This window comes from Herpailurus yagouaroundi, unplaced genomic scaffold (assembly GCF_014898765.1).
Source record: "Herpailurus yagouaroundi ecotype Mexico unplaced genomic scaffold, PumYag 100, whole genome shotgun sequence".
Taxonomy (NCBI): Eukaryota; Metazoa; Chordata; class Mammalia; order Carnivora; family Felidae; genus Herpailurus; species Herpailurus yagouaroundi.
Window position 1 is genome coordinate 37,893,442 of NW_024412391.1, and position 22,474 is coordinate 37,915,915.

Sequence of the window (22,474 nt, forward strand, 5' to 3'; positions counted from 1 at the left end):
GTGAATTTGAACCCCGCGTCGGGCTTTGTGCTGACGGCTCAGAGTCTGGAGCCTGCTTCGGATTCTGTGTCCCCCTCTCTCTCTGCCCCACCCCTGCTTGTGCTCTTTCAAAAAAACCAAATAAAACATTTAAAAAAATTATGCTAGGAAAAGATGTGGGTATTGGTGCTGGTACATGAGATTTACTGAAGCAAATAGATCGAAAGCCCACACAGTTTTTGAGGGACTTCTGTTGTCAAAGAAACCATGATTCTGGGCTTAACACCTTCTTTGACAGTTTCACCCTTAAAATAATCTTTGGGAAACCAACCTTACAACAGCACAAAATGGGCTATGAAAGTCATACATCTTTCAAGAAAGGCCTGTTCTCCAATGCCCGCTTCAGGAGTGGTAGAGGAAAGCGTGTAACTAAACAAAACGAAACAAGACACGACACAACACAAGACAAGACGAAACGAAAAACCCTGAGGGTGGTACCAGGTTCCGTGGTGTTCCTTTTATAGAGCAGAATGAAGTCTTAAATGAGAAACTTTGAAATTAGGTGGCCTTCCTGGTGCCGGCCCAGCAGGATCCCATCATTATTATGGACGGGTGCAAGATGAGTATCTTCTTTTTCTGAATGGGAGTTTTGTGCTACCCTTCTCATGCTCCATTGTTGCTTGTGGAATGTGTGAGGGGCAAATGACTTATTCAGAGATAACTGTTTCACTGGGTCATCTAGACCTATGGAGAAGACTGTATATCACACAGAGATCAAAGTTGGATGTGGTGACAGGATGGGACTTTAGTTTCCTTCCTTGATGAGAAGGTTGAATGTATTTTCATGTGGCAAGAACAGCGGGACAAATACCACCTTTGGTGAAAAGGACAAACCATGGCAGACCGGCTACCTGTTCTTCAACTTATAATCTACTTCCTTTACTTCTTAAACATACAACGAGTCTACCTCACAAGATTTCTTATAGTCAAGTGTATACAGGTGACTGAGTTCTCACCTATGAAATGTGAGCAGAAGTGATATGGGTTCCTTTCAAGCCTATCTCCCAGAAACCACCCATGGATCATTCCTGATGCCTTTGTCTGCTTGCTAGGTTCTCCTAAGTGAGCATGGTAAATTTTGAAACAGCAAGAGAGAGCCTGGGTCGCTGATTGCTGCTTGCCAATTACACACATTCATTTCAAACTCTATGTGAGTAAGAAATCGACTTCTCTCATAATTTTGCATTGAGCCATTTTGTATTTTGCCACTTGTTCATTACCATGGTTGGATTTACCCTAGCTAGAAAATCTCTTCAGCATTAAATATAGAAGATTAAATCTAAAATATCGTAAACATATGGGTAATAACTCTACCAAAGAGATTTGTTTCTTTCACCAATATCTAGGCATCAGCAGGATGCTTAATCTAGGCAAATTTTATTCTCAATTTTCATACTCCCCATTTTAGCATTCAATATATATATATATATATATATGTATAAAATTTGCAGAGCTATTCTCAGTAATTGACAGAACAGTAGCCTCAAGCGGCATCTTTATGTCCAAACTGGGGTTTTCTTCAGGGAGATAGACCCTGCAGAGAACCACACCAATCATTGGCATAATGACTCAAGACAGCAGCATCTACATCTATTGCACATTCTCCCCCCAGAAATTTTTCTGGGCGTGAGTCCCACATGTTGATCTAGCAGAAAATTCAATCCACTTCCTCACTAAGACAGTAAAATCGCAGGAAGGACATTTTTTTCCCCCCACAAGGCAAAGGCGTATCAGCTTGTAAAAAGAACTGCTCGGATGTTCTTCCTCCATAAGGAATGCACACTCCCAGAGCAGTGGGGATCTGGAGAGGGGAGGTCTCCAAGTCGGTTCATACTTCAGAGGAGAAGACCCACTGTCCGAGCCCATATTGTGTTCCCACTTCCTGGGCCCTTGCAGGGAGACAGGGCATACACATGATATGAGGGTTTTGCTTGTCTCCATGAGGACTGCTTGAGTTAGGAACCGGTATGTATAAACCTGCCCTGGAGGAAATGGGGAATAAAGCTGCCCACTGAAAGAGATTTGAATTCTGAGCAGAGAAGCCCACACTGTCTTATCCCTGTTTCTGCTTTTGTGTATCTTGATCAACAGTAGTTCTGCTACTCCCTTTATGCCACTTAATGCTACACTGGAGGCCTCAGATGCTCTGTCCTCTGTGCCTACACTTCTTCCCCTGCACCACTCTGCACAGAATGCACCCAGTGGCATTCTAACTCATGTTCCCTCTGTCTTCCCTGTAAGGCTGTGGGCTTCTCAGGGCCAGGGGCTGAGGCATGCCCATCTTTGCTTATTCCGTATGTAGCTCAGGGCCTAGCATGCACTAAAGGATCAAAAGGTGGAAACCGTTTGCTGTCAGTCTGGACAACTGGAGCTTCCCAAATTACTTTAATAAATCTCCCCATTCTCATTTTGGGGCCCAGACATATGATTGCTGAAAAACCCAATTTAACTTAAAAGACTAGATTTTATGCACAAATCACAATGGGAAATAGTATGAACTTGCTCAGTAGAGCAGCATTCCCATGGAAAGTCTCTTGTCTTCTTTCCATTGTCTCTCTCAGCTGTTCACTTGCTTGCGACCATCTTCATCTCTCACCAGCCCACAGATCTCAGAGCTCCCCATTCTTGCACCTCCGCCCCATACCCTGCTGCTGGAATGAATCACCCAAAGCCCATCTGATTCAAAAAGCATTCCATGCTTCTTGATTGGCTACAGATTTAAGCACAGACTCGAAGCAGGATACATTCTCGGGGCCTTTCGCAGCCACTGACTTTCAAAGATTTTCGAAAAAGCACACTTTCCCCCCACATTTTAACATCTCTGAAATCAGTTTGTGTCTTAACATGTCTGGCAGCCACGTGGTGGGAGTGATACGGTTGCCACCGCCTGAGAACACACATCAGAGTCTGCAGAAGCAGCGCCGGCAGTGTGGAGGAAGGCCCACAGACAACAGCAGAGCAGGCACTCCGTTAAGGCACACCTCGTTATCAGCACTCTCGGGGGGAACAGAGGACAACATTGTCATGAATGCACACATGACGCAGAATTCTGGAAGTGGTAGGGCTTTAGTGATTCTTTTTTTTTTTTTAATGTTTATTTTTGAAGGAGAGAGAGAGTGTGAGTGGGAGAGGGGCAGACGCACACACACACACACACACACACACACACACAGAATCTTAAGCAGGCTCCAGGCTCTGAGCTGTCAGCACAGAGCCTGACGCGGGTCTCAAACTCACAAACCCCGAGATCATGACCTGAGCCGAAGTCGGCCGCTCAACGGACTGAGGCACCCAGGCGCCCCGGGCTGCAGGCATTCTTAAACCAGTTTATTCTGCTTTTTTGTTTTTCTGACTTCTGCATGAGAATAACATATGACGTCCAATTCTAAAAAGGCTCTTTCAATAAAATAAATATTTTATGGCACTGCTAGTTGGCTGGGTTTTTATCTTTCTGAAGGGAGACTGAAATTGTAGTGCATCTTACACTGGATAGTATTTTTAGATTTGGTTAAAATGGAATATACCAATCTCATCATACTATTAATTCCTCATCTCTCCTTCTGTTAACCTTTTATACGAACCACTAGTGATCCCTGGATTACTACTCTTTGGCTTTATTTAACCCATGTACTATACTGGACTTTTGGTATCGCTAATCTCCACCTGTTGACATTTCAACCATTCTTCAAATGCCAGCTTAAATGTAACCGACTCTGAGAAGTCTTTCCTATATCACTCATTTACTCTGACCTCCTCCAGTCTCTATAATCCTGCATTGCTTGTGCGTCTGTTACACATCAGATACAACCCATTCTTTTGAAATCTTTCTAAGGTCTGGGCACAATGGTAAGCACTTTAGAATCTGTTGTCCCATTTAATCACCACAATAACTTTTGGAGGTACGAATTAGCCTCCACTCCTCAGTGTGTTTAACTGATATTTAGAGAGAGCCTTTGACTTATATTTTTACATATATCTAGTAGGTGATAAGCATGGGTCTTTTGGCCCAAATCTGGTCTACCATTGAACACCAGCTTCCCTTTCTCCAAAGCCTGCCCTCCCCATCTACATATTGAATACACTGTATTGAATTTAACTGGATGTGAAATGCAAAATACCATTAAAAACTGAATTTTCTTGATAATAATGTTCCAAGTTCACTTGAAAAACAGGCTGAAGCTTTTTAAAATTCACTTTGTCATTATTAGGCTGGTATTCTTTGTTAAACCCCATTTGCTCAAGAAAAATTGAAATTATGTTTCATTGTAAGAAAAGAATCATTGAAGCTTAGCCTCAGAAATTGCATAATTATTTTTCTTCTTCCTTCTGTTATTTTCTTACATAATAATGCAGAACTCCTGAAAATCTGACAACAGCCAGTTTACATTCACAGTATTAATATATAAGAAGTGGAATTCTCCCTTGTGCTTGTGGAAGAGTTAGCTATGGAAACACCTAAAAAGCATTTCCTGGCAAGGAAGAAGAGAGGATGTGCCTTTTCCCAAGAGCAGAGCAGGAGCAAGAGCAGCCAGTGTCATCCTGAGATCAAACAGACCTGAATCACAGTTCAGGAACTCCCTCCCTCATTCTGTCATCTTGGGCAAGTTCCTTAACCTTGTTGGACATCGATATCCTCATTCATAGAATGAGAATCAGTGAAAACTACATCATAGGGGCAGTTTAGTACCAATTGAAACAGGACCTAAATTAAAGGCATTATCCTCATCCTCATTATCATTATTATAGACGTTCTTGATGGAACATTTGGCCATAGCCAGGAAGAATACTGTGACATCCTTTGATTTCTGTTGAAAACAAAAACAACCTCTTGCTGCTGTGTAGAGAGTAGATTACAACGGGTTGGGTTAGGCAATCAAACAACTGGTGGCAGTTTTCCAAAGAACAGACTGTGGAGGCCTGTACCTGGATCATGGCAGTGAAGATGTTTCAAGTGTCTGCAGTGGAGATGGTTTTAGGAGCTAGAATCCATATAATATGCTTTTGGATTCATTGTGGAGGATGTAGAGGAGGAAGGGATCAAGAATAACCTCTACGGCTATAGCTTAAGCATCTGGGTAGATGGTAGTACCATTAATTGAGTTGGAGAAGACTAGGGGGAAGTGGGGAGGAGGTCAGGTTGGAGGGTGGGATTAAAACGAAAAATTTAGGGGCGCCTGGGTGGCTCAGTCAGTTGAGTGTTCGACTGCGGCTCAGGGTGTGATCTCACAGTTCATGAGTTTGAGCCCCACAGTGGTCTGGACTGTCTGCTGTCAATGCAGATCCCACTCCAGATCCCCTGTCCCCTCCCCCCCCGCCCCTCCCTCTCTCACATTCTCTCTCAAAACTACATATTTTTAAAAAACAATACATTTATTATGGAACAAAGTCCACTTTTATAAATCACTAGCATGGTTTTGAAAAACAGAATTCACATTTTTATTTTAATTTTGGTGATTTCTTTATCTCTGTCCACATCCAAAATATTGATCCAAGTAACAAGTGTTTTCTACTCCTCTTCCTTTGCCACACGGGTGACAGGAAATATTCTAGAGATCTTATCAGCTTGATCCCCTCCTAGAAACCTTTTGGATTTTCCTCCCTCTTGCAGCCATTCATGACCTCAGCAGTTTAAGTCAGCCATCATGCCTAAAGCTTGAAATTCTCCCCACAATTTCCCTTGCAGAAGGAATAATTCTGATCCAGGAACTCAGGTCCTCAGAATGGGTTGGCTCCTTGGTCCTTGGAGGCAGAGACTCCTTTTAAGGCCTGGAAAGTGTGATTGTATCACCTGTCATGTCAAAGCACTTCCGAACTTCATACCTTTCCCCACACCCTCTTAGAATCTCCCTCTCAACAATACCCACATTGTTCTGTTTGACAAACTCTTTCCTGATTGATTTATGAACATAAATTCAATTGTTACCTTATGGTCACCGTAATCACAGTTGTAATTTCTATGCTGCCTTTGCATTTAGAGTAATCACCGTCACAACCCGCATCTGAGTGTCTTAAGCTCCCCCTCCCTGAAATTGTCCAAGCAGAGTCAGTCTAGAGGACCATGATGGATGAGAGGTGGAATGGGATGACCTCAAAGTAAACCTCCTTTTCTCAAATTCTGTGTATTTTACATTTAATATTTTGCAGAAAACCCAAAGCACTTGCTGATCACATGGCTGTTCTCATTTACTAAAGCTTTGTAGTACCAATCACGTTTTACTTGATCGTATTCAGCTAAAAAGCCGAATAAGCAGAAATGGTCTCCGATTTACTACCAAAGGAGCGATCGCTGTCATCTTTCATTTTCTGTGCACTTATCTGACATTTACAGGGAGTGGCTTGTTTTAAATAAGCATCTGTTAAGGAGGTAAGGTGTTGCACTGGAAAAAGTGACAGTGTTAGATGATTTTCTTCATTCTGGCACCTACCTAGCTAACTGAATTTGAACAGGGCACCCCACATCTGTGAGTCTTAACACTGCTCATATGCAAGATAAAAGGGTTTAACTAGATCAGGGTTTCTCAACTTCTGCACCACTGAGGTCTGGGGCCCGATAATCCTTTGTTGTGGGGGCTGTCCTTTCCATTGTAAGATGTCAAGCTGGGTCCCTGGCCTCTACTCACTGGATGTCACTAGCACCCTTTCTCCCTGGGTTTTGACAACCATAATGTCTCCAGACATTGGCAACTATCTTCTGGGGGAAGAAAACTGTCCCAGTTAAGAGCCTCTGCACTAGGTGACTATAAGAGGAAAATATACTTAGAAAAAGAGATGTTGGGGTGCCTGGGTGGCTCAGTTGGTTGAGTGTCGAACTTCGGCTCAGGTCATGATCTCACAGTTTGTGGGTTTGAGCCTCACATTGGGCTCTGTGATGACAGCTCAGAGCCTGGAGCCTGCTTCAGATTCTGTGTCTCCTCTCTCTGCCACTCCCCTGCTCGTGCTCTGTCTCTCTCTCAAAAATAAATAAACATAAAAAAAAAAAAAAAAGAAAAAGAGTTGTTAAACAGGTAGTATCCTACCACCTCCATTAATGTCTGCTATAAAAGTTTTTTTTTTCTTTGTAACTTAAAGATAACCACTAGTGGAACTTTAAAGTGGGTGTGTCCTTTACCGATTTCTACAGAAAATAAAAGCAAGTAAAACCCCACCACTTATTTAAAATAGATACTAAACAAAAGCAGACTATGCAGCAGCACAGAGGCATTAAAAAAGAACTCAGAGCATGTCATAAGACAATGTCAGATCAAACACACCAGTGATGACAGGAACTTAAATGGCTGAATACATCTGTCAAAAGACAAAGGTACTCAGATTGTTTTAAAAAATGAAATTGAGCTATACACTGCCTAAAATAACAGATCTAAAACAAAATGTCTTAAAGACTTGAAGTTTCAAAAGAAAAGTATAGACAATGATCTATCGGGTAAGACTAAATAATAAAAAAATTGAAATGGCAAAATTAATTTTATTTTTTTTATTTTTTTCAATGTTTTATTTATTTTTGGGACAGAGAGAGACAGAGTATGAACGGGGGAGGGGCAGAGAGAGAGGGAGACACAGAATCGGAAACAGGCTCCAGGCTCTGAGCCATCAGCCCAGAGCCTGACACGGGGCTCGAACTCACGGACCGCGAGATCGTGACCTGGCTGAAGTCGGACGCTCCAGGTGCCCGCAAAATTAATTTTAAACAATCTAGAAATCAAAGCAAAAAAACTAAAATTTAACAACGAAGATTGTTTTGTATTAATAAAAGGAATAATTTAGGGTGAACATATACAATTAAATGAAAGGCATAAACTTTTATTCAACCAATAACAAAACATCAAAATATCTAAAGCAACACAATGACCTTTTATTACAAGGGAATCCAGGAAGTACTTTTTAACGATATCTAGTTGGCATCCCATATAGCATTGAAATTCTATTAGGAAGGAAAATTAGGAGTATGGCTCTTGTCTTAATAGCTGACTGCCTTGCCCACTGCCTAGCAACTATTATTGGGGGTAACGGTGGGCAGGTGGAAAACTTCTGCTGTCTTAAGGCAGTTTTCATGAACGTGATTTAAAATGTACCTATGTGGAAAGCAAGAAAATACAATTTCTACTTTTATAAAAGAAAATCTGGTTAAAAAAATGAAGTATTTTCAGTAAATTTTGTTTGACCATAGTTAGTCAAATATTTCCTGTGAGCTGAAGTATTATTCATTCAGGAAAGCAAAAGCAGGCACATAGTTCTAGGCACCCAATGAATCATATTGAAATAAATTACATTGGTCTATCTTTTTTTAAAATAGAAGTCCACTGTGTGGTTTCCTTATTAATTCAGGATAACATTACACTAGCATGAATGATTAATGTTATTTGATGAAGGGTGTCATCAGGCAAACTAGAATTACTTCCTTATAGTTCAGTTCCCTCATTTTAAAACATGACAGCAGAATGTGATAAGTACCTATTTGAACAAAACAACTCATGCTTGACCAATAAAATATATTCAAATAAAAACTATACACCAAAAACTGAGACAAAAAAGAAAAATTTATAAAAACACAATAATGGTAAGAAAACTTAGCACAATATGATTCGTGCTTGAGTGATAAAATACCCTAAAATCAAATAAGGATGCACAACTTTTGAATAATATAATCGAAATGATTAAATAAATTAATACTAAATTTGAGGAGGGTTATATAATCATTTCATTGACCTACAAAATAATCGTCTTGAAAGTAATTGTCTATCAAACTGAAAATAAGCCTCAATCCATTTCCAAAAGTTGTAAATGTATAAGCTATAATATTTGATGTCAAAATAGTAGAACGATAACGTAAAATAATGGGAAAAAAAGTAGAAAAAAAGCCTAAGGAACCATTTCATTTCATAAAATGAAAAGTAAAATTACACCCTTTGGAAGGTACTGAAAATGAGAATTTCACATTTAAAAATATACCTGATGCAGACTTGCAATCTTGACGATGACAGAGTTGCTGGTATGACAGTGAACAGCGATGAAAGTGGATGAAGTATGTGCTGTGACTCCTCTCAGGGGCTGGGTAGCAGCCCACACAGGAAGCAACTGGTGTAGGAGAGAAGTACAGAGCTTAGTGCCATCCTGGGTTTCTCCCTGGGGCATTTTCCAAATGGCAGCGGAGGCAGTGCAGAGCCAGGTCTGGTTGGGGGAAAGGAACAGTGATGGAGCCACTAAACTATGTGGGATTGTGGGTCAGGGTACCTGAGAGGAGGCAGCTGCTGAGGAGCCCCAGAAGTCTTGGAAGATTCCATCCTTGGCAGGATCTTAAACTGTGCAACCACCGAGCAAGACTCAGGTGGCCTGCCAGAGGGCAGCCGCTGGTGGCCAAGGGGTAACAGGCATTTCTGAGGTTATACAGGGGCAAGAACACTTTGGAGTTTTGACCACCCAGAAGGAAGATACCTTGGTCAGCACCCTAGGCTTTCTACTGAGACTAAAAAGTTTACTGAACCTAAACATGAGTCAAATTATCCAAACTTACGTGCAGAGGAAAAATTAAAAAAAAAAAAATCCAGAAAAGAACATCTGAGATCTAGGAGACAATTGCAGATGATCTCATATATGTGTGATTGGAGACAAATACATATCCAAAGTGGATGCCTGGGTGGCTCAGTTGGTTAATCATCCAACTCTTGTCTTTGGCTCAGGTCATGATCTCACAGTTCATGAGTTACGACCCCACATCAAGCTTTGCTTTGATGGTTTGGAGCCTGCTTAGCATTATCTCTCTCTCCCTCTCTCTCTGCCCTTCCCCCACTGTCTCTCTTTCTCTTTCAAAATAAATACATAAACTTAAAAAAAAATAAATTTCTGAAGGGATACTGACTGAAGATAGTCTAAAATGTATGAGATGTACCTAAGCCATATTCACAGGAAAATCAATAGCTTTATTCAGTTTATCAATCTTTAAGGAAAAAAAAAATAACGGAAAAGATTATAGCAGACATAGGACCAAATAAGTTTTCCAAGTACTTTTTTACATTCCACACCCTACCTGTGGTCACATTGGGGCTTAGTAGATACTTTTAGCCCATGAACAGTGAGCAGGTGAGGTTTCTGCTCAAGTCTGAGGCACTTAGGAGACTGTCTCCTTCATCTCTCTTCTGTTACTCCAGCAACCGTGGCAGCTAGCCAGATGGCATAGCCACAGGGCGGAGGAGGGCTGGCCAAGTCTCACTGGGCTTTCCATGTGTGACATATCTTTCACGTTCAACCCCCTGTATCATATAGCATTAAGCACTGAACTCCAAAAATTATATGAATACAGTCAGAAAAAACACTAGAACGGAATCCGGGCAGTCTCATGGCACTGGAGACACTACCATGAGGTGGTAAACGTGGAGGTGGGCTTGCTAGGGAGATGAGACCATTATAAATGTCCCAGAATTTTAGCTGAGACCCTCCCCACCACGCACTCCAAGAGCCGCTCCCTAGGAGTAAGGACAGATAGAAAATACATGTGCCTCCCGAAACTAAAGTCATGGCAATGGCTGCTTGCATTAAGGTGATTTGCCTGTATTCTATCAGCCTGCCAAAAGAATATTAAATCCACTCTAGAGGAAGATAAAATCTTCCAGAGCCCCATATTATTTTTCATGGATAATGTCTGACATTCAAATTAAGAGGCATGCCAGGAAACTGGACCAAATAACTACAAGGCAAGAGGAACAAAGACATGTAATGGAAACAGACCATAGGTGATCACAATATTGAAGTTATCAGACACGGATTTTAAAATACCCACAATTAATGTGTTCAAGAAGTAGATGATGAGATGAGTAATTTCTTCAGTGAACTAAAATATACAGAAAATCAAAATTGTAGAACCATAAATAAGGCAATACTAAAGAATTAAATATATGAGTGTAACAGCAGACAAACCAGCAAAGAGGATTAAACAGCTGGATGTAGTCAATAGAAAGCATCTAGATTTTTAAAAAAGTGTCAAATTAAAAACGGCAAGACTCAAATAGAACATAATAAAAATACCTACATATAAATACCCAGGGGGTACCTGGGTGGCTCAGTCAGTTAAGTGTCAGACTCTTTTTTTTTTTTTAATGTTTATTTATTTTTGAGACAGAGAGAGACAGAGCATGAACGGAGGAGGGTCAGAGACAGAGAGACACAGAATCTGAAACAGGCTCCAGGCTCTGAGCTGTCAGCACAGAATCCGACGTGGGGCTTGAACTCACAGACCGTGAGACCATGACCTGAGCTGAAGTCGGATGCCTAACCGACTGAGCCACCTAGGTGCCTCTAAGTGTCAGACTCTTAATTTCAGCTCAGGTCATGATCTCATGGTTCATGGGTTCAAGATCCATGTCAGGCTCTGTGCTGGCAGCATGGAGCCTGCTTTGCACTCTCTCTCTCTCTCTCTCTGCACATTCCCCATTCATGCTCTCCCTCTCTCAAAAATAAAAATAAAACTTAAAAGAAAGTGCCTACATTCTGCAATAGGGATCTAAGATGTGAAGAGAGAATGGAGCAGAAGAAATATGTGGGAAAAAAAAACTGTCCAAGGACAATCTGAAATTTATAAAAACTATAAAGCCACAGATTCAAGAATCTCCATAAACCAAAGCAGCATAAATGCAAAGAAAAGCACACCTAGGCACCTCATGATAACAAAGAAAAAATCTTAAAAGCTGAGAGAGATAAAAGACACATGACCTTCTGAGAGAACCAATAAGACTGACACCTGAATGTTTAATAGGAGTGATGGAAGCCACTAGACAAGGGAATGTATTTTTACAGTGTAGATAGAAAATGCCTGTCAACTTAGAATTCTATATCTAGCAAAAATGTCTTTCAGAAATGAAGTAAAACAAGTTTCTGACCAAAAAAAGCTAAGGAAATACATTCCAGCAAGACTAGATAGATGATGGATAGATAGATAGATAGATAGATAGATAGATAGATAGTAAAGGGAGTTTGTGAGGAAGAAGAGAAATAATCCCAGATGGAAGCAAGAAAATGTAGGAAGAAATGAATAATATTAAAATGGGAGGAATGTGGGTATATTAAATGACTATTCCCTTTTTAGTAAGAATAATGTCTAATGAGGATTCCAATAAATGTAAAATAAAAGGAATCAGTAACAATAGCACAAAAAAGTGGAAAAGGATATAAATAGACTAAAGTGTTGTGAGTCCTTGCATTACCTGAGAAGTAGTAAAGGTATTAATTGCAGGTATATTCTATTAAGTGAAGCATGCATTATAGGTAGCCACTAAGAGAAGAATGAAAGAATATATTACAATACAACTAATAGAAATAAAAATGGATTTAAAAGTACTAGACTGATACAAAAGAAGGCAAAAAAAAGAACAAGAATAAAACAGGATAAATATAAAACTGATAGTGAGTATATTTAAATCCAAATATGTCAGTTATTGCATTAAATGTAAATAGACTAAATTATCCAAATTAAAAAACTAAATACAGATACACCTTATATATCTGTATCACATATATCTATGTACATGTATATATATATATATATCAAATATGTATCTATATAAATATAAACATAGAGAGAAACAATAAACCTTATCTTATAAGATTATACCTTAAATATGAGAACACAAAAATGTTGAAAAGGATAGGAAAAAACACATGCAATCTCTAATATATATATATTTTATATATATATATTATATATATAATTATATATATAAAGGCTGGCATAGCTTTACTAAGATCTGACAACAAAACTTTTAAGGCAAGAAATATTATTAGGGATGAAGGAGACATTTGTGATAATAAAAATTTCAATTCAACAAGATACAAAATAAAATAATTCAACAGGAAGATACAATGAGATATAAATTTGTGTGCAGCTATTAACATAGCCGTCTTATATACCTGTGATAAAGAGCAAACTACTCCCATATGCAGCAACATGAATGAAGTTCTTAGACATCATACTGACAAAAGATCCACACATAAAAGAGTATACACTATATAATCTCATTCAGATAATGTTTAGAAGTGGGCAAAACAGCTCTATGATGAGGCGAGTCTGACAGTGATTTCTTTCATGGGTCCAGAAGGTACTAACCAGGAAGGGGCTCAAAGGGGCTTGTAGGGTGCTGGCAGTGGTCTATATCCTGATCCTGGTGATGTATGGGTGAGATGGTTTTTTAAATACTCATGGAGATATATACTTGGGATTTCTGTACTTTACTAAGTATATGTTTCTATACTTTAAATTTAAAAAGAAAATCTAGGGGCGCCTGGGTGGCGCAGTCGGTTAAGCGTCCGACTTCAGCCAGGTCACGATCTCGCGGTCCGGGAGTTCGAGCCCCGCGTCAGGCTCTGGGCTGATGGCTCAGAGCCTGGAGCCTGTTTCCGATTCTGTGTCTCCCTCTCTCTCTGCCCCTCCCCCGTTCATGCTCTGTCTCTCTCTATCCCAAAAATAAATAAACGTTGAAAAAAAAAATTAAAAAAAAAAAAAGAAAATCTATCTTCAAGAGATTCTAACATGCCCCAGGTTTGAGAATCGCAGAGCTCTGTGATACTTGACAGTTGGCTGATGTTTTTGCTTCTTCAAACCAACTGCTGTTTGTGAGGCCCCACCTCCCAACTAGACTAACTGCACCCTTGGCGACTCAGGGCACTGTGGACACTCCGAGTACCATGGGGCATAGCAATACTGATGGAGACCACCCACCTACACATAGATCCAGGATCCCACTCCTCTGACCCGTGGAGTTGTATAGCCTGCACTCCAGTCATGAAATTCTTCCTCTAGAAAATACTAGAATATACCAAACACATACCCTATTTCATCAGTTTCTCTGAAATAAGCCTCAGCTGTTTCCTCCCACAAGTGGCAGAAACCTAGTGCTCTAAGACCTATATGTACTAACCCTCTACAACCTTTATCTTGCCCAAAGCTTCACAACTACAAATATCACTTTCTTCTCTCCCATCTACTACAACTCCTTTTCTTGCTCCTGATCACAGACCCCCATTCCTAATCACTCACGTCACTTTGAGAATGGGCAGACATGGCCTGATTTTAACACAAAGTGGTGGTAAGTCTCTACTTCTGACCACAGATACTATAGGACTCATTTGGGGAGCAAAATATTTTGGTTATTATATATAGAAATCTAGGAAAATGCTCCTTTGAGAACAATTTAATAATCAATGTGCTTATTTTGCAAATGTGGGAAGCATTGCAAACTATAATGCCTTGGACTGGTGCAGCGATTGGATATATCTGGCCAATCTACAAAGACATGCTTTCTCTTTTATTCATAAGCATATGATTCCAGCAGAACTGGACCAGCTTCTTACATTGATATGATTAATACACTTATGGATGCATGTGTTTGCTGAAGGTGCCACTGGGTTCTCTCTCCCTGTGCTTGAGAAGAGGGAAGTTTCCTGGAGAAAAATATGCTTTGTGTTTCTGCTCGGGTTTATTTATTTATTTATTTATTTTACATTATGATAAATTGTACTGCGTTTTGGGAAAATTAAATGGTACATGTTAAAAATAAAAGAACAACAGAGTGGAGGAACACAATATGGGAAGCAGCTGGAGCATCTTAAGATAAAAGGGGAAAGTAGAAATGACAAAGGGTTTTTAAGAAGAATTAATTTCCTCTTCATCCTCTAAACAAACAAAAAATGTATCTGCTGGGATCCATTGGGAGAGATGAATGTTTGATAATGCTCATGTTTAAAGTGGTTTCGCATGATGGATAGATATCCAGTCTCCACCACAAAAGAGCATTGTATCCTCAGTAAATTACTTTGTCTTTCTGTGCTTCAGCTTCCAAATTTGCAAAAACAGGGGCACCCAGGTGGCTCAGTCAGTTAAGTGTCTCTGACTCTTGACTTCAGCTTAGGTCATGATCCCAGTTTATGAGTTTGAGCCCCACATTGGGCTCCATGCTGATGGTGGGGAGGCTGCTTGGGATTCTCTCTCTCCTCTTCTCTCTCTCTGCCCTCCCCTTCTCACTCACACACTCTCCCTCTCAAAAATAAATAAACAAAACTTTAAAAAAAAAGTAGTTTCCAAATTTGCCAAAACCGAGTGGTAAGCTTAGAAAAAACCCACATAGAGGACTTTCACGTGTCAGTCGATGTTCTAAGCACTTTCCTCATTTAATTCTTACAGTGAAGTGAATGCCATTATCATGTCTATTTTATAGATGAGAAAACTGAGGCACAGAAGAGCTAACAAGTAGATTCAAACCCAGGCTGTTTGCTCAGTGTCTGTGCTGTCTTAAGCATTAAATTCTACTGCTTCTATTTTAGGTTTGAGCATGTCCCTTCACTTAAAGTGTTCCTCTTGCCTCTTGGACTCCTAGTTGCCACTAGGATAAATTCCCAGCTTCACAACATGCAATAGATGACCTTTCTCAAAGGAGCTTAATCCTAACGTCTACAATCTGCCCTCTCCTGAGCTTCTGGCCTCAGCACTTCACCCATGCGGCCACATATGTTCACCATGTGTTCCCTGAACGTCACCTGTGCTCCTTCCTGCCTTGAGCTCTTCTCTCGCTCTTCCCTGTGCCTGCAAGGCTCTTCCCACGCCAAGAACTTCTGATCTGCTTTATGGACTCCTATGCATCCTTCAGGTCCCTGAAAAACTATATTTCCTCTCAGGAATTTCCTTGACTTCCCTGGGCACAGTTAAGTCACCCACTTTCTATATTCCCATAAAACTGAAAAAAAAAATGTTTTTTAAGTTTTATTTATTTATTTTGAGACAGAGCACAAGCAGGGGAGGGGAAGAGAGAGGGAGGTAGAAAGAACGCCAAGCAGGCTCTGTGCTCTCAGTTCAGAGCTTGACATGGGGCTCAAACTCATGAACCACGAGATTATGACCTGAGCAGAGATCAAGAATCAGACACTGAACAGACGGAGCCACTCAGGCACCCCTCCCATGCAGCTCAATGTGCACTTCTTCTCTAGTGTTTGTCACTCAGCATGACATTATTTTATGCATGAATCTGTCTCTCCTGCCAGATTATGGCTTAGACATTGGATTGTCTTCTCTACTTATCTAAGGAATCAGTGGTACTATGCAGAGCACTGTGTTGAGAAGGATTCTCAGGCCACATTTGAGCTCAACAGAAGAATGTTCAATGCAGGCTTCATAAGGGCAAGGGGCCTTACTTGATTTACACATTTTGGTATCTCTAGTGCCTGGCTCAGTGTGAATACACAGTAGACACTCAATTGGTATTTATATGAATGAGTGACATGTTAACACTGTGTGTTACAGGAAGGGAGGTGAAAGTGGTGACATTCATGCCGTATACTTTACAACCCTCTAGGGTCTCTGAACTCCTCAAGGGCAGAGACCACATATTATTTATCTTAGTATCTTTGGTGCCTCATTGAGTGCATTGAGGAAAATTTTATTGCTGTGTATATTCATGGTTGAGGGAAGTACCTTAAAGCTCAAAGAGGCTGTACTAAGGCAAGGCAGGGAAGGGGAAAACCAAGCCACATGACTCATTCTCTCCTCTGTTCTATAACGAGCCAAATGGAATACCACAGAAAGTATTTTCTGTGGCTAAATGTGTGTGTCCCTGCATTGTGACATAACAGCGATCTGCTGAGGGTTAGCAGAAAGAGGGAGATGGCAGCTACCCGAGGGGGATGGGAGGTTATGAGCCACACTCTGCATTATTACTTTCATCTCCAGTCCTCAGGAGTATCTTCATCTCCCTCACCTGTTTACTGTTGCACTTCATGTCCTGCTGGGTCCAAGGTTCATCCCCCAAAAGACCCTCTCTAGGCCCTTTGGACATGAAGAATTGTTATTTGTTTAATTCTACTGTGAAACTCCTTCCCCTAATTGTGACATGACACGGAGAGGAAGTTTAGTACTAAAAGTGATTACTATTTTTTTTATAATGAACTAAAGCCAGTTGGGAAGTGTCCCGTCAACATGCCAACTTGACATTCACATGATTGTGTCTCCTGTATAAGGATATACTTACTATTTATCGACCAGCTGACCTTAGATTCCACTCTTTGGGAGGCACCACAAAGTCTAAATAAAAAAGGCGGAAGATCCGAAGGGAGAGATGTCAAAGGGGTTCTGGACAATGAAACAACACCTGAGCAGCACCAAGGGGCCAACTGCATATTGCTGTCTCCAAACTGTGCTGGCGGTGTAATCGGTAGAACAAACAAGCCTGCATGCTCTAAACAGGTTCTATTTTCAGACCTGCTCAAATAGCTCTTCTGAGAAGATGTGAACAAGAAATATTTGCTCTTCACAGAAAAAAAATGGAGTGTGGCTTTTTTTGTTATAATTGACTTGAATTGGAATGAATTAACTTCAAAATAATTTGGCGACATTTTTTGAGGTGTTCTGGAAATATTGGTAGTGTCATAAAACCCAAGATAGCTTGGGGAAGGTGAGTGTTTCTCTTTTCTGACCTTATTCTGGGGCTTGGAATGAACTCTCCAGGAGACCTAGAGCACAGCATGTTCAATAGAATTTTCTGCAATGATGGCAGTGTTCTACATCTGCATTATCCAATATGGGAGCCACTGGCCACATGTAGCTGCTGAGCATTTGAAATGTAGCTAGCGTGATCTTATCTTACTCTTTTCTTCAAAACGAGTTTTACAGTCTAACCAGGAGAATTTTCTTCTTTCCCCTTAACATACACATACACCAAAACTCCAAGCTTCAAGACCCTCAGGATTTTGGTATCACAAGCTATACCTGATCAAGAGAAGTCACAGAGCCCCACTTTTAATGATTTGCCCAGAATATCCCGAACCCCTGGCACATGCTATCTACCTCTTCGAGATCTAATGTAACCCAAAGATTTTTGCTAACCCTCACCACTTCACTGCTGTCTTGCTCAGCCACTGATTTTGCCATCCCTCCTCCACCATGACCCCTCTCCCTTCCCTACCTTGGATGCCTAAAAGTAGCTCTGGAAATAATCTTACCCAAGCCCCCCCCTCATTTTATAGAAGGGGATACGGAGAAACAGAGAATAACTCACTTGCATCAATTCTCATAGGGAATTAACCCTCCCCATTAAAATCCTACCCCTTGCTTCAAGGTTTATTTCTAGTACCCTGCTTTCCTGCAAGGCTCCCTCTGTTTTGTACCCATTGATAATTCTTTCCTGTGCATTTTTCTAGCATACTGCCAAAATCACCCATTTTGGAGCAAAGTCTTGCGTTGTTCTATTACTCTTTTCTTAAAAAAAATGTAGAAGTCCAGAAAATAGAGACCATTTCAGCTGTCTTCCCACACAGTGCTGTGTATCAGAATATGTGCTTAATAATACTGTTGAAAGATAAAAATGACAGAGATCGTCCTGACTCCTAAGAGAATAGCGTGTACCCAAAAGGGAAAAAGAATAATCAAATCAATTCTCCACCTCTCACCCAAACTCCTGTGGAAGAGAAATGTTGCTTAAATTTCCTTTGTGTTTAAATGGCCGCTTTTGATAGACTATGCCTAAGCACATATTTAAAAATTAAAATTATTTCCAACCTATGAGCCAATCAATTCAATTTGGCAAGTATTTATTAAATTCAAAGACCTTTTACTACAGTTTAAAGGACAATACTTTCACACATGAAGGAGATTGAGATTAATATGGCAAAATGTAATTTAATTCAAATGCTTATTAAATGCCCACTACGAGCCAATGTGTAGCTCAGAGCTATTCAAGGTTGCAAAAGTTACTTTGGGCAGCAAAAGTTACTAAGGATCACTTTAGCAATATGGAGAGAATTAAAATAGACTTTATATGATGGTAGAAAATAACAAGGCTGATACTAGGAAGAGGAAGAAGACTTGCCTGTTATAGGAATTAGCTAAGCAATGGTGTTGATGAGGTACTGCATGTGATCTGCATAGACTTTGGCCAGAGTTGAGGGTATTTACTGAGAAAGGTGAGAATTTCACTGTTTTGGAAGTAGGGTCAACCAGCCCTGATGGGGACATGAGACTGGACTTGACTGCTCAGGTGACAGGGAATAACACTAAATTTCTGAACTGCAGAGGGATATGTGGAAGCATTAGTGACATATGCACCAATTATGGCTGTTCAGTGGCAACAAAGAACAAGACATTGACCCATTTTAAGGATAATTGGCAGACAGGAAACCATCAAAATCCTACAGGGGAACACAGGCAGCAACCTCTTTAACTCTGGTCATGGCAACTTCTTACTAGACACGTCTCCAGAGGCAAGGGAAACAAAAGCAAAAATGAACTCTTGGGACCTCATCAAAATAAAAACTTCTGCACAGCAAAGGAAACAAACAACAAAACTAAAAGGCAACCTATAGAATGGGAGAAGATATTTGCAAATGACATCTAATAAAGGATTCGTGTCCAAATCTGTAAAGAAGTTATCAAACTTGATGCCCCCAAAATAAATAATCCAGTGAAGAAATGGGCAGAAGACATGAATAGACATTTTTGCAAAGAAGACATCCAGATGGCTAACAGACACATAAAATGATGCTCAACAACACTTATCATCAGAGAAATACAAATCAAAGCCATAATGAGGTACCACCTCACACTTGTCAGAATGGCTAAAACTAACAACACAAGAAACAACAGGTATCGGTGAGGATGCACATAAAGGGGAACCTCTTACACTGTTTGTGGGAATGCAAACTGGTGCAGCCGCTCTAGAAAATAGTGTGGAGGCTCCTCAAAAACTTGGAAATAGAACCACCCAATGACCCAGCAATTTTACTACTAGGTATTTACCCAAAGGGTATAAAAATACTGATTCAAAGGGGCACATGCACCTCGATGTTAATAGCAGCACTATCAATAATCACCAAATTATGGAAAGAGCCCAAATGTCCATTGACTGATGAAAGGATAAAGATGCAACAACGTGGATGGAGATAGAGGTGAAATAAGTAAGTCAGAGAAAGACAAATACTATATGATTTCACTCATATGAGGCACTTAAGAAACAACAGATGAACATAGGAGAAGGAAGAAAAAAACAGAGGGAAACCATAAGAGACTCAACGATAAAGAACACACTGAGGGTTGCTTGTAATGAACACTGGGTGTTGTATGTAAGCTATGAATCACTGAATTCTACTCCAGTATTACACTATATATTACTCACTAGAATTGAAATAAAAGTTGAAATAAAAAAAGAATTATTGTCAGAATAATTTAAAGATATATTGTTTCATGGGTATAAGGAGTTTTAGGGGAGGAAAGAAAGATGATTCCAAGTTTTGGGGTCAGGAGACTGAAAGGGTGTTTCACTGATGAATAAGGATTAAGAGAGGAAGTGAGGAGTTCATGTAATAGGACATATTGAATGAGAAAGGATAGTGAACCTGCAGGCAGGGATGCTAAATCAATTTCAAAGTAGGGAATTAGAGATAAAATTAAGAATGGGGTTGGTTCCTCACAGTCCTTTTTGTCTTTCCTGTTTGTGTCTACACTGCTCCAGTTGAAATCAAAGAAGTCCCTGCCAACCTCTGCTGTTCCTCTTTACTATAGAACTCCAAGAAAAGGCCATTCTATCTTAGCCCATCCCTATTGTGTGCCAACTCCTTAATCAGAGTCACCTTTCCAGATTCTTCCAAAAACCGTGGAACAAAATTTAACATGAGAGAAAGAATAATGTGTGTTGTAACCATCACCCGTCATACCCAACATCTTTTTTTTCTCCTACCATTGCCCCTGGACAGAGCTCAAAACCAAGTTCTCACCGAGCTAAGGGCAATTTTTCTGCTTAGCTAAGGGGACATGATATGGGAGACTATGTCTCTTGTCACAGTTCTCACCTATAAGCCCTACTGTCAGATTGGATGTACACAGCCATCTTCTCTGCCCTAAGACTCAAGGACTCCATTTATGAATAAAATCATAGGAAGCCTGTCTTCACCTCTTGTGTCATGTCAGGGTTCTATGTAGGACACCCTTCTTATTTACACACACACACACACCCCTTAGAGCCCTCACTACACTAAGAGTAATAAGAGTAACAATAATCAGAGACTCTACTAAAGGCTAATACTTTCTTTCAGTAACAAGGACCATGTGTTTCAGGAGATGTAACCAGCAATTATACAGGATTATTTGACTAAAGCCAATTGCCTAATCTTATGTAAAACATATTCCATTTTCTTTGAAATCTCTGATATGACCTGGAAGTTAGTTTAGGATAATCAGTTTCAAAATAAGATGAAATCATAATTCCTTACCTCGTCGAGTCCAAAAATTCCTTGGTTAGGACTTCCAATTGTTTCCAGTCATTTATAAAAGGCAAAACACTGCTACGTTGATAATTCTGCTGAACATTTCTAGCTGGCCTTTATGAAAGCGAAAATGATGCTGGTTCCAACATAATAGTTGATAGCTCAATGGGTCCAGTGTTTTTGTTGTTGTTGTTGTTGTTTTGACTGCCAGTAAAATAATAGCTTGGAAGGAAGCAAAGGAAAAATAAATTCAAACTGTAAGTTTTGAGAATACGTTGGACCGTATCATCTTTCTGAGAGTATGACTGGCTTGGCTAATAACCTTACAGGAAGTGCATCAACATGCAGCAGGAGTGAATTCGGATTTTTTTTCTGACACAGTAAGAATTGTAAGAAATGGAAACACACTGAAGATAAAAAGTATAATTCACCGATCATCATTTGCTACCGATTGGAAATAGAGAGTTCTATCCTAAATTGTTCCAGCAATTTTTCGTACCCACAGCATGTCTAGGTAAAAACAGCTGGCTCATGCTCAGAATGTAAATCACAGCAGGACTTCTAAGTGCTTATTTTAAAGGTCACAGCTTTAAAGCTATTTAGAGAAGCTGCAGTGAGAGGTAGCACGAAAAGGAGAGCCGGGATAGAAATAGGAGTCAAGTGGACAGAAGAGAGTCTAGTGTGACCATCAGGGCACATACTGGCCAAACTCAAACAATGATTTGTAGAGCAGTTGTATTTTGAAAATTAAATGTAGATATTTTTGCCATTATTGGCAGGAGAGGGCCTGGGAGGTACTAACTTCATAGCTGCTTTGAATTGTGACATTTATATTCCTGTAAAGTCACTTTAATCACTGAGATCTCTGGAAGGTTCATTATACCCTCCTCAAATTTTACCAGGAAATATATTTGATTCTGATCTTGCCACCCTTATACATGGTATTCCCAACACGTACAAGGTCAAGTCAAACCCCTTTGCATAGCTTAGGAGATCACTCACCATCTGCTACTACTTTCCTAGTCTTCTCCTCGACTCCAACCCACTTCCATCGTGTAAACCCTCCACACTGGGGCACCTGGGTGGCTCAGTCTGTTAAAGCATCTGAGTTTGGCTCAGGTCATCATCTTGTGGTTCGTGAGTTCAAGCCCCACGTTGGACTCTGTGCTGACAGCTAGGAGCCTGGAACCTGCTTCAGATTCTGTGTCAC

At 40.3% G+C, this 22,474-nt stretch overlaps 1 long non-coding RNA gene across 2 annotated transcripts in view; it reads right to left on the minus strand.

Moving 5' to 3' along the window:
* LOC121028503 (uncharacterized) overlaps nt 1–22,474 on the minus strand; it is a 76,154-nt gene that overhangs the window by 5,724 nt on the left and 47,956 nt on the right. Inside the window, exons 1-2 of one of the 2 annotated variants that reach the window (XR_005789269.1) lie at nt 21,271–21,763; nt 8,986–9,111 (exon numbers count right to left, since the gene is read on the minus strand). This is a non-coding gene — a long non-coding RNA (uncharacterized LOC121028503). Of the gene's footprint in view, nt 1–8,985; nt 9,112–21,270; nt 21,764–22,474 lie in introns of those variants that run through there. The other variant, XR_005789268.1, reaches the window with a different exon arrangement.